The following is a 12749-nucleotide window of genomic DNA, read 5'->3' on the forward strand; positions in this document are numbered from 1 at the left end:
CATAAGAACTCTTTCACAGTGAGTTTGTAGGTGATAAATAATGTTGGCACAAGGATTGTCTTCACGTAGCTTATTGTCTCACCAATTTTTATATATAGTATCGTTGTGAATTCATTAACGTAGATAACTACTATAACAAAAACCATTTCATAGGTTCAATTGCTCTTTTGATGCATAAAAGCATGTGACTTGAATCATAACGCCATAAGAAATTGTTCTCGTCGTAGTCACAATGGACTAAACACTAAATCCATTAATAGCTTTAAGTTCTTCTAGCTATGCACTCAAAGTCTCTTGAACATGATTATAAACAAGAATATAGAGACAAGTAGTCTTAGATTAAGACATATAAACATTACAATATAAAGCTTGGCAAGTGCACTGATATAGTCATGAATGGCCGCTTAACATTACTTAAGGGTTTTAGACCCTCAAACGTCATTCACGAGTGATTTTGACTTGCAAATATCATGTATATACACAATATATCTAAATACAAGGATCGGTATTGCCTAGGCATACCAAAAAAGGGTTACCGGCGTCAAAACAATATAGCAAAAAAGGGTAGGAGTTCGTGAGGAGGCCATGCAGGGGTCCTGCGGGGGGGGGGGGCCTGCATGGGCTGCAGGGGGCTGCCAATGGCCTAGGCACGGCCAATTTTTAATGCCATTAGGGGTAAAACCGGGCGGCAGACGGAACATCTTGGCGATCGTGCCATGGTCGTAACTCACGAACCTGTTATAGTTTGTCACTCCCCTAATCTTGTATGAGCATTAGTTCAATTCGAATTTTGTGTAAAACATCACCATATTTTGTAACGGTGGGATATAAAGTGCATTACATGACTTGTAAAACTACAAATCATCACTAAACCAATGTGGAAACATGTCATAACAAGACATCAGTCAAGGCTTTATTATGCCAACGAGCCATAAGTATGCTACAACAAGCATTATCGGTTCGAAATAAAGCCGAGAGCAAATGCTCGTGGCTCATAATCCTTCGGCATTTAATTTGCAATGCTAGTTTGCAAGATGTTGATGAAAATCAATAGATGATGACCTAATCTGCTAAAGATTATGGAGAATCGAAACATATGTATAATAACAACATCAAATATCATATAAGTGTGTGTTACGCCACACAAAGATCGTGTAAGCCTGACTTATGTCACAATTAAAATTGTGGCCTTATTTAGGTAGTGCCATGTAGTATGTAATTCATTACATTGCATTAAGATATTGCTTCTGATAATGAAACCACATATGCATCGAGACATTCTCGTATGTTCGTTTACTTGAACTACATGAGAATTTTATAGCCAACAATTGTAATGAGATCTTGACCATGAACCAATTAAAAATGTATTGACTAAGTAACATTAGTCACATAAACTTGGGAATAAACGGATATGTAGTCATTGAGACTATTAACCGAAGCATTTATGCTTCATTATTTTCTTTTTATAACACGAATGTATAATTGCTTTGAAATCCATAATAGTGAGAAGATATTCTAATGTTCTTCCATATAATGAGTGTCTTGTTCCAATATCTTCTCATATCTCACTCATGTATATTTTGACCATATTGTTTTTGTCAATGAAACGATGTTGCACCAAAGGAAATTAATCCGGCCTAGATGCATAAACACAGCCAACATGAAAATACCAAATTTAAGGCGCATGTTGCGGTCAACAAGAGGGAACATTCAATAGTATCAATACGATACAACTTCCAATTACTGAATTGGAGGTCAAGTCTCGAATTATGGTAAGTCAATTCAATAAACCGTGACAAATTCTGTCACAATGGTGTAAGAGACAATTTCAGTCACAAACGGGTGGTATAAGCAACAATTTCCGTCGCAAACCAATGTTTGTCCCATTTTTTTCAAACATGTAGCTACACACAACGGCTACGAATGGAAACAACGGCACTCCCAGCTGCTCCTAAAACTTGGTACCAAGGGAATCATATCCCTATATACCACCCGAGAAGCGAAATAATCGGGTTGAAAAGGAAATGGAGGTTGCAAGTCCCCAATGAAAGACAAAATTCAGAAGAATTTAAATTACATGAAAGCAGCAACGTTAATTTAAAACATACTTGTTTGTTTGCCAAATAAACTACATAATATTTGCTCTTGCTTAATTTCACGATCATGCTTGAATCCACAAATATACGTCGTGAAGTAACTCTCGCCATTCGATATTGTATCATCATGAAATTAATTTCACCAAAATAAATAAATGTATGGTTAGTTACATAAACCATAAATAAATAGTAAAATCAAACATGAAATTACTAATATAAATATATGTGTTTCACCAGTAGGTTAAAACCAATATACATGGGGCAAAATTACCATCCCCCTTTTAACCAATTAGCCAGAGAGGTTAAAAATCTCACTCGGGTTAGATCCAAGTAGACTCGGGTCAAGCAAGACGGGACAGGACCGACGGGGCCGAGTGGCCTCTTCTCCGGTTTGGATCCCGGTTTTGATTGAGAAGATCAAATGCATTGGGCGGGACCCGTAGATGCTTGAATCAGACTGACGACGACGGACCTGTCGCGCCAGACGATTGCGACGGTAGCTAGGTTGAGGGTCGTCGGCGCTGGTGCGTACTCCAATTTGGGCAGCGGGTTCGTCGTCAACTGGGTCGACCTTTGCAGGTCGAAGGAATGCTGGGGTGCCCAGATCAAATTTCTAGGTGCCCTACGTAAAACCGTTTTTTGTTTTTTTTCTGGTTTGTCTGTTATGCAACTTTTTTTTCAGCAGAACGTTTTTTTTTCATCTTCTTATGTAGAAATTTCATCGCATAATGAATTGTTTTTCAGAAATTAGGGTTCTAGACCTAGAAAATCAAGGTTAGAACTACGTGCTGATAACGTGTTACAGAAGAATGTAATATGTATCAAATAGAGAACACCATCGTCTTTATTCATTGATAAGGAGACCTTATATATAGACATTACATTGAGTATCCCGTTGACTAAGAGATTATATATTTTTCCTTATCTAGACTAACTTATACTAATTAGGATAAGATACATGAGAAGATTACGGAGATAATTCTCCTACAACAATTTATGTATATATATGTATAGATATTTAAGAACAACATGATAGAGTTGCAAGTAATCTGAGTTGCATTTTACTGACCGGTCGAAGAGTGTTACTTATTAGCAGACTAAAGAACGTACAATGTTGTTTTAAGGCAAAAATGTCAATTTGCACCCCAAATTTGGGTATAATTGTCAGTTTGCACCAAAACTTGTATTTCAGTCAATTTACCTCCCAAACTTGGCGAAAATTGCCGATTTGCACACCATCCGTTTAATTTAATATTTTCCATCCAATTTTAAGTCGCATGTCATGCATTTGAGTGATAGTACTGTCATTATATATTTATTTATATTTAATAATGAAATAAATTAATAAAATTACTTAAGAGAAACACTTGCTACTATGTTTTTTTAGTTTTTTTCGAAACATGTTATTGATTTATATATTTATTATTTTACGTAATATGATATGTTAAAAGATATTAGAAATATATAAATAAATACATAGAAAATTAAATGTAAATGTGTACATATAAATATAAATATATATATATACACACAGCACACTATATTTGAATGAGTGGTATGTTGAATATATAATTCGAAGTAAGGTTAAGTATGTAGAAAAAATATGTAAATAAATAATTTGATTAAAAAAGTAATTCTTCTTTTAAATATTTTAAAGAAAAATATAAATAGAAAATGAGAATATTACCCCTCATGTGTATGACATGTGACGCAAAATTGGATAGAAACAGTTAAATTTAACGGATGAGATGCAAATCGGCAATTTTTACCAAGTTTAAGAGGAAAATTAACTGCATGTTTGGGGTGCAAATTAATAATTTCAACCAAATTAGGGTGTATTTGGCAATTTTGCCTTGTTTTAATCAATCTAAGTACACTTGCAATTCATACCTAAATCAGTAAATATTCTTGCAAATTATATCTTGACTTTTAATTGACAGGCCAATATAATACACTTCAATTTGTAAATTCATCTATGACACTCTATTGACTCTAATAAGTATATCTCTCACCTATATTTATATGTATAAGTTCCTATAAATTATCAAAATGTTCTCACCCATTAGATGTGTTTTTGTTCTAGTACATATGCATATGCACATACAAGAGTCTTCCGCTGGATTAAGAACCATTAAACTGAGAACTAAGAATTTTCTAATGAATTATCAATTAGATTAACTTTTTTCTCAGATTTTAATATTTTATGTATTATAGATGTTATATTAGTATCATACTTCATCAAATCAATTGACGAATTAAATTTGTCAAACATAAACTTCAAAACTAGATTTATGAAAATCTTTTATCATTCTCAATTTAGATGATAGTGTACCAGAATTATTAAATTATAATGTTATGATTCCTGCAATAAAGATTGAGAGTTAAAGAAAAGTGTTTTACGATATTCACTATGTGTGTGCCTTGGTCTATTCCATTTAGGAATAGGAACATCAAGTTCCATGTAGTAATAGGTTTACTATTACAAGTAGAGATAGGTTTCCTTGTTATTGTATGAATGTATCATGTAATCCTCTATAAATAGAGGCTCTTATCAATGAATAAGATGATCTCTCAATTCTTTTTTTATGTTTGCTATATTTCTCATACAACAGGTTATCATGCAGTTTAGCTGTCAAAAGCTTGAGTTGCTTTAGGTCATTTAGATTGCTTTTGACAGGTTAATATTAAAGACTTGGGTTTATTTTCAGGTTACGGTTTCTGGAACTATGTTCCCTCTCATATTGTTCATATCACATTTCTTAGAACATGATATCTTTTGGGCAAACAAGTTGACCTAGTGCGGTTTGGAATCACGTGATAAGTCGCTGACATATAGTGTGGTTTGGAACTACATGGGACAGTCGAAATAAGAGGACAAACTATTTGTGATTTGGAATCTCAAGACTAGCATCAAAACCCCACCATCAGAGGTTTTAACCTAAAGGATATTTCATCCTCCCCTACCACTATGGGTGATCAATTGATCCGCCCTGCGTTCGACATATTATACTCTCAAAGTTGTGGAATCTAGCGCTAAATTGAAGTCACAAGCTCTCATGTTTGTGAGACGCCATATTGCTTCCATTCTACATTGGCAAGACGTAGATAAGAATGATCCTAGAGGATTCTATGTTGACAATACATAGTATAGAGTGATCCTACATGATTATGGAATGCACGGAGTGAGCGTTATGGTAACGTTCATACAATCTCTCCAATGGGAAGATATTTTCTCACTTGGCTACAAATAGTCACCGACTTCAATTGAGAGAAGCTTAATCTATATTTGAGATTATGATTCTGTAGTATTGTCATAAGTGACGACAACATGTTCCAGAAAATGCTATCTAAATTCTTTATTACAACCACGACTCTTGTGACTCAATATTGGCTCGCATATAGTAAGAACAACTTTATAGACTATCAGCGCGCTCATAGTACTGTTTCAGACCGTAGAGCAACATGATGATATTCTTCCTTAATCAATGTTAGACCAGTTGGAATAGCGAATGCCGCACCGCAAACCCTTGAGAATGGGACTATAGTGCAAACAAGCCTATGATTTTTACATATTAGAGGTACAAAGATTTCATGTCTCTAGTAATTTATCTTTGGAATGAAGTTGAGATAAAAACTTGTAGTGCTAATCTCACAATTGCGGATTTTGTGGCAACAAGGACATTTTTAATAACATGGACGATTTGAATTTCGACGTCATCATCTAACACCGCATTAATTTCCTATTGAGAAGACATGGTTCCTTAACTTTTATTTTGACTAGGTCATTATAAATTAGGTCGATCATAAACTTTGATGCAATCTTGCCATATTAATAAAGTTTTCGAAGTGTGATTGATCATTTCGATTACTTAACATCAATATTAACCATGTAAGCATCGTTAATAGTATAAAATAAGAAGACATCGTTATAAACCAGGGACTGAATCACAATCAAAAAACAACGAGTTCACAAAGAGATAAAAGATTTGATAGTTTCGGATCAAGAACAAAAATATAAAACCTAAACAAATATATACAAGTGATCAATCAAACACACTCATAGATAACCAAACAAAACGTCACAAGTAGTTTCGAAATCATGTTCTCATCCTATGCACACACCGAGCCTTAGCGGACAAATATTAAGTGAACAAACAACAACCTAAGGCCGAGCTAGGTTACTTAGCGCATGTAATAACCCTATTTTTCAAACAATATTTTTGTTTGATATAATTCTATAAAGTTGTGAAATTTAATTAGAATGAATGTGATCGGTTGCGACGTTGTGAAACGAGAAACGGAAACGTTCTCGGAACGTTTAATTAGAAAAACTTTACGTTTCCGCAACGTATATATCGAATTTTATTCCGTCGTTCAGTTGTGAAAACTTCCTTCACGAAAGTTGTAGAGATCGTCGATACGAGTGCGTGGACATGTGACGCGTTCGAATCGGACGTCGGAGATGAAAGTTATTAACGTCGGAAGTTAGTTTCCGATTTTGAAAACGAGTATAAAATGGGTATTTTTGTGATTAGGGTTTCCATTTCAGGAAACCCTTCTCTCTCTCTTCTCTCCGCCTCCCTCTCTTCTTTCTCTCTTCTCTCTCTTCCTCCCCGAACTCTCTCCCTCTTCCTCTCGGCCTCACCACCAATCTCCCTTCACAAGGAGACGTGGCCCTCACCGCCGGCCTAGGAGGCGTCGCACCATCCCCCACAGGCAACCCCGAGGTCGACTCGCCCTCTCACGCCACGCCGGAGCTCCACCAACGACGTCAACCTCTGCGTTTTCTGCTCCGCCGTACCCGAGCCATCTCCGGTGGTTTTCAAGCTCGATTGAGGTGATCGATAAATCAAGGAAATGAATTATCTTCGGAAATTGTGGAATTACGCTCGAGTCGATAAGGTGAGTAAAATCTCACATATTTACGAATCTACCCTTGTGGTAAATTCAAGATTTTTACAAGAGTTCTAAATATTGAATTACGACATGTATATGATATAGTGGAATATATATATTCGTATAAATGGTAAATAAGTACTTATATATATAGTTTGCTATATTATATACTGTTATGCATTCATTGGAATTAGTCATTTCGATGACGAGAATTATATGACGAGCATGTGAATTAAATTATACAATATGATGTGAGATTATTGTACGTGATTTTAATATGTATTTGTTAAACGTTTTGTCTTCGGACGTGTTTACGAATTATAACACGTATACGATATAGTGGATTATATATATATTGTATAAAAGGTAAATAAGTACATATATATATAGTTTGCTATATAATGTACTGTTATGATTTTATCGTGATGATGTCATTTCGATGACATGATTTTATCGAGCATGTGATTTTGATTTGTACAATATGATGTGAGATTATTGTACGTGATTTTAACATGGAGATTGTTAAAATATTGATTTGTCTTCGGACTTGATGTTTGTACAATATGATGTGAGATTATTGTACGTGTTTGGCAAGTCGGAACCTAGCCTTTGGCCGGGCGAAAGTTACGATACAGTTAGAGCTCTAGTCTGTCTGCCGTAGTACTGCATGTGAGGTAACGGGTGGTTATCTGCTCATGGGTACTCAAATTGTTTTGGATGTTGGGTAGCGGGTGGCTATCCAATATCGGCGGCGTATTACGAGAGGGGTAACAGATGTGTACCAGCGTTCTTGGTACCCGTATTATAAATGCATTTGGGTAACCAGAAGGGTTACTTAATTTCTCATGACCGTTTCATTTCATATTTCTTTGGGACAACCAGATGGGTCGTCCATTGACTCATGAGGGCATTTATATTTGTTGATTTGTGATTTTTCGTATATATTGATATGCGAATTATATTTTCATTTTACTCATACGAGCTATAAGCTTACCGGGTTTGTGTTTACAATCCCGGTGCACCAATTCGATGGTGTAGGGGATAATTCCACAGGTGTTGATTAGAGGAGATTGAGTGACGACTCCGGAGACTCGAAGTCGTTCGTATCCTGCTTGTGGTGAGGTTTCTAGCGTGGATTTGTGTGTGAGAATTGGTGTGGTTTTATTTGTGAGTTTTGTGAGAGATTGTGAGGATTATTACATTTTCATCTTATATAATGTTAAATTATAAATTTGGGTTGTAATAATTGGTTTTCTGAGTTGTATTGAGAACTCAGTGATGATCCGCTGTGCACGTTAAATGATTTCGATTTCATTGAGATTGTTTTGGTGTTCTAACGACTTTGAAATTTTGAGTTTTTAGGCTCGAATTTTAGGGTCGTTACAGCGCATCCCTAATTTGAAACATGGCCTAGTAATCAAATCTTAGCGCTTAGAAATTACAAGGTAATATGTCATTCTCAATCCTACCACTTCATTGATTCATCTCTTATCTAATTATTTAGCGTATCTTAGATAACAAACAAATCATGGTTAATTGCTAATGATTACTAACAAGTCAAGCATGTCACTTACTTTAACAAGTTAACAAAAACACTAAAGAATCCTAATGCAAAACTAACTTAGCACCTTGAATCACATCTAGTTAACGCACAAGAAAGAGAATCATTAAGTCACTAAATCATAAACTCACGGCATCAACGCATAAATCATATAAAACAAAATCAGAACTACTTATAACATCTTGAAATCGTAAATTATATAATAGTACTCCACAAATTCGGAAATAACTAAAAACAGAAACACAACATCACATAAAGATCTAAACCGAAAACATAATTGAAGAAGTAACGAGTTACACTTTGTAAATCTCCTTAGCGGTATCAAAACAAGGCAGCACGGCTTCAACTTGGATGGCAATCCTAGGCGTAGCGCTTTTGATCGAATGGGATGAAAGGATGATGGTGTTTACAACTTGACTGCTTTGGAAATGGTGAGTAGTGTTTAGGGCAGAGCTTTGGCTATACTTGATGCAAGGATTGATGATCATTCTTCTGTCCATGTCGTGCTCTATATATAGAGAGAAAATTAGACCCTTGACGTCCCATTAAGGTAGTAGAATCAGATTTAGAAGCTAAAATCTTCTTTCATATAGACTTTGATTCTTGAAATCCAACTCCAAGTCTAAATGGGAAATGAAACACGCAAGGAACTTGTCTTTGGGCTGCACAGCATCGCTTCTCCATATCCAATATGGCTTTGACTTCACACGGCCTCAACTCTCTTTGTCAAACTCGAAGATGGTTTCCTTGTTCATCTAGGAGTGCATCATGGCTCCACTTCTCCGTGTCCACCTAGGATTTGTCTTTCCTGAAAAGAATAAGAAAGTTAAGAAATAGGAAAGAATGAAAATAGGAAAGTAGAGTTCTATTCGAGTAGGGAATTATAGCTCAATATAGATTTACAATACTTAGTACAATTTCATCATCAATTCACTCATATTCGCGTTAAACACTACCTAAACACTTATTCTAACAAAATGAACTAAAACATACGAAATAAGAAGTAACAAAGAGTTAGAACATGACATATATACATTAAGAACATCACACTTTGTGTTCCTATCAGTGTTTAGAAAACCATTTGATTATTCCTTCTTAGATGCGAATTTTGGTTCGAATTATTTTGGAGGTATCATAAAGTTTGGGACTATATATGAACACAGAATTATTCTGGCATAATCTCGCCAACTCCTAGGAGGAGTGGACGGTAACATAGCCGACCTCAGGGAGCTGAGGCGGTGTTACAAATCTGTTATCAAGGAGGCGTAGACGTGGCCGGCCTCAGAGGGAGGCACAGCGTTCCATGCCGACTTTCATAGGGAAGGTGCGGCTTCGCTCTTTTTTTCTACTTTCTAGAATTGGATTTTATGTGTTTTGGCAGAAACAACTATAAATTGATACAGAACTTAGCTCATTCAAACTATATGTGATGTTCATGTCAGGAAGCTAATTAAGGGGTATAGACCTAGTCTAGTGGTTTTGAGTGTGCCTCGCACTACCGACCCCCCACTTCTTAGACAAGTTTGTTGGTTTGAAGTTACCAAACAGTTTCCTTATGCATGCTCTATCTCCTTTTGATGGATTGAATCTTAGTTTCTTAACTTTGCTTTTCATAATATATCATCCGGAGACATCAATGTTGTCCTTACGGGCGTCGAGCACGTGTGCACGACCTCATGGAGGTCTACTCGCTATACTTTGTTTCTAGGAAGCAATAATACACGACATTAGAGCATATAAGTGTCATAATATTCCTCTGTGACTACGATGATTGGATCGTCACAAGTGGTTAATGAGCCAGTAAATGCTCGATTTATATTGCATATTGGCATTATATTTCATGTCACAGAAGATCTTTACAGACAGAGAAGTAATCGAACCTTACAATGTTCTAAGGACATTTACACCAATGATTTTTTAGAATGATCATAATTCTTATGTATTGCCTCTAATGAGAGCGAAAAAGAAAGCCTATTAGAGCATATTATGAGTCAATCGAGTGGATTAAATTCACTACACTTAGGATTATGATCCTAGAATGTCGCCAACAAGGATATTTGGGACTGCGACTCATATCGGCATTGACATTATCACTTAGATGATCTAAGACGAGATAAATTGAGAAAAAGATCACAATGGAGAAATTCTGATGACGCCTAATGGCTCATTGCCGTAGCTTAGGTGACTTGAACGTCACATGCACTATTAGAAGCATTTTCATATCAAACAACATTTAGTCCTATGACGTGGTCATGGCATGGACCAATTAAGTTAGTTGATTTAACTTTTGAGAAGCCAATATCATGTGTATATCACATATTTGATTATACATAGGGCTATGCCATGGTAGAGTTAATTATAATTGGGTATGATTTCGAACTAGCCCTAGTTCCACAATGGTAAGACGTCAACTAAAGCTATGTGATGCAATAAAATTCCCTAGATGCTTCACTGGCAATTTTCAACACCATCATTCGTTCTATAAGGCCTTTTTTAAAGCTACAATAGGAGCAAGACCCACCTACACTAAAGATATATAAGAAAATATCTCATTCTTATTTTGAATCCAAAGGGAATTTTGTGGATTGATTCAACCAACTTGCGGACGCCTTAGAAATTTTATGGTGTTGGTTGTTTTGGTAACACTCTGGTTACATGTTATACCATAATCCACTACTTATGTTGGTTATTATATGAGATCTATGATGGGCTTCATATCTCTATATAAAAACTCATTGGTCTTACGAAAAATGACTATCATTTCAGTCTTAATATTGGTAATGCGCACCATACTTCCGTTAGAGTTATGCAAGTTTTGCATGCAACGTTCCTTATTCAACTATGCCCACCATCATTGTATTTTTCACTAAGGACTAGTGAATATGTGTGAGAATTGAATAGCACTTTCAGTCCCGAGCTAAGTTAGATGTGTCATATTGCGCGGTCATAGCGCACAATGATGGGTTCTTTAGTTAGTTTGATATATGAATAAGTTTTTATGTTGGATAGGAACTTCCAACTATGTCCACTAATATTAGTAACTTTGGCAGGTGATCTCTTTTTACCGCGATATTTACGGATTGTCATTTTGATGAGAAAGTATTCCTGTCGTTAGGGGAGATTTATAATTAGAATGACGAGATCATATAGCTGCAACCTACAAGGGTTAATGTCATATCAAGAGGACATGGCGCTATCCAGAATTGGGCAACCAAGAAAGAACTTGGCATTGCGCCGCCACCATAGGATGGTGGCATGGTGACGCCATAAACATAGCAACATGGTGTCATAGGCCGTGGCTCCTCAAGAAACGAAGGAGACCACCTGGTTCGATTACTCGCTCAAGGGAGAAAGCAAGTATGCACAACTTGATCCATTGATCAAAAGATACTCATCCATCTCATGACAACTTTCTGGATTATGATTATCATTAGGGGACGCCTTAATACCATTGCTTATCCATATAGAGATCTCTACAAAGAGAAATTACCACTAGTGTACATGAGGACGTGGGATAATGAGTTAGATATCGAACCATACTTCATTAAAAGTACCAACATAATAGCTTTGGCCTAAATGGAAAGAAAAGATCTAGTTTAAACAAAAGATAGGTCCTTGCGTAGGTGAAGCCGACACTGCAAAAATAAAACCCTATGAAATTTGTTAGAAAGCATAGTGAGAAAAGGAGTTTAGACTCACCTTATGGCGCAAAATTTCTCATGTAATGCCCTGGAATCATTTACGATGAGATTTGCTCTCATAATTGGATGTCATTACACTCCATTGCCTTGTCAGTTAGGGATTTTCCGAAAAACTAACCAAGCAGCTTTGGAATGTGGTCATTACGCATCTCTATGGGATCAAAATCAAGAGATATGACTGAAGGTTCCTAAAATAACTTCAATCACCCAAATTAAGTTACCCTAGCTCACAAAGTGCGTTTGCAAAAGGGTTTTGAAACGCTCACTAAGTGACATCTTAATTAGGAAGAGATATGGTGAATTATGCCCTATGCGTGTTTATTCTGGGTTTACATATATAGACATGTCACTATGTATTGAAAATCTGAGGTTAAGAATGTAAAAGGTCTAGGAAAGACACGGTCTCAAAAAGGTAGTCGAGGACTGTAATATTGGTGATTATTCATCAATCAGCTTAGGCACTCTAAAGGTATAATTGAGGCCTGCATATACTCC

Source organism: Argentina anserina, chromosome 2, assembly GCF_933775445.1.
Source record: "Argentina anserina chromosome 2, drPotAnse1.1, whole genome shotgun sequence".
In the NCBI taxonomy this organism is placed as follows: domain Eukaryota; kingdom Viridiplantae; phylum Streptophyta; class Magnoliopsida; order Rosales; family Rosaceae; genus Argentina; species Argentina anserina.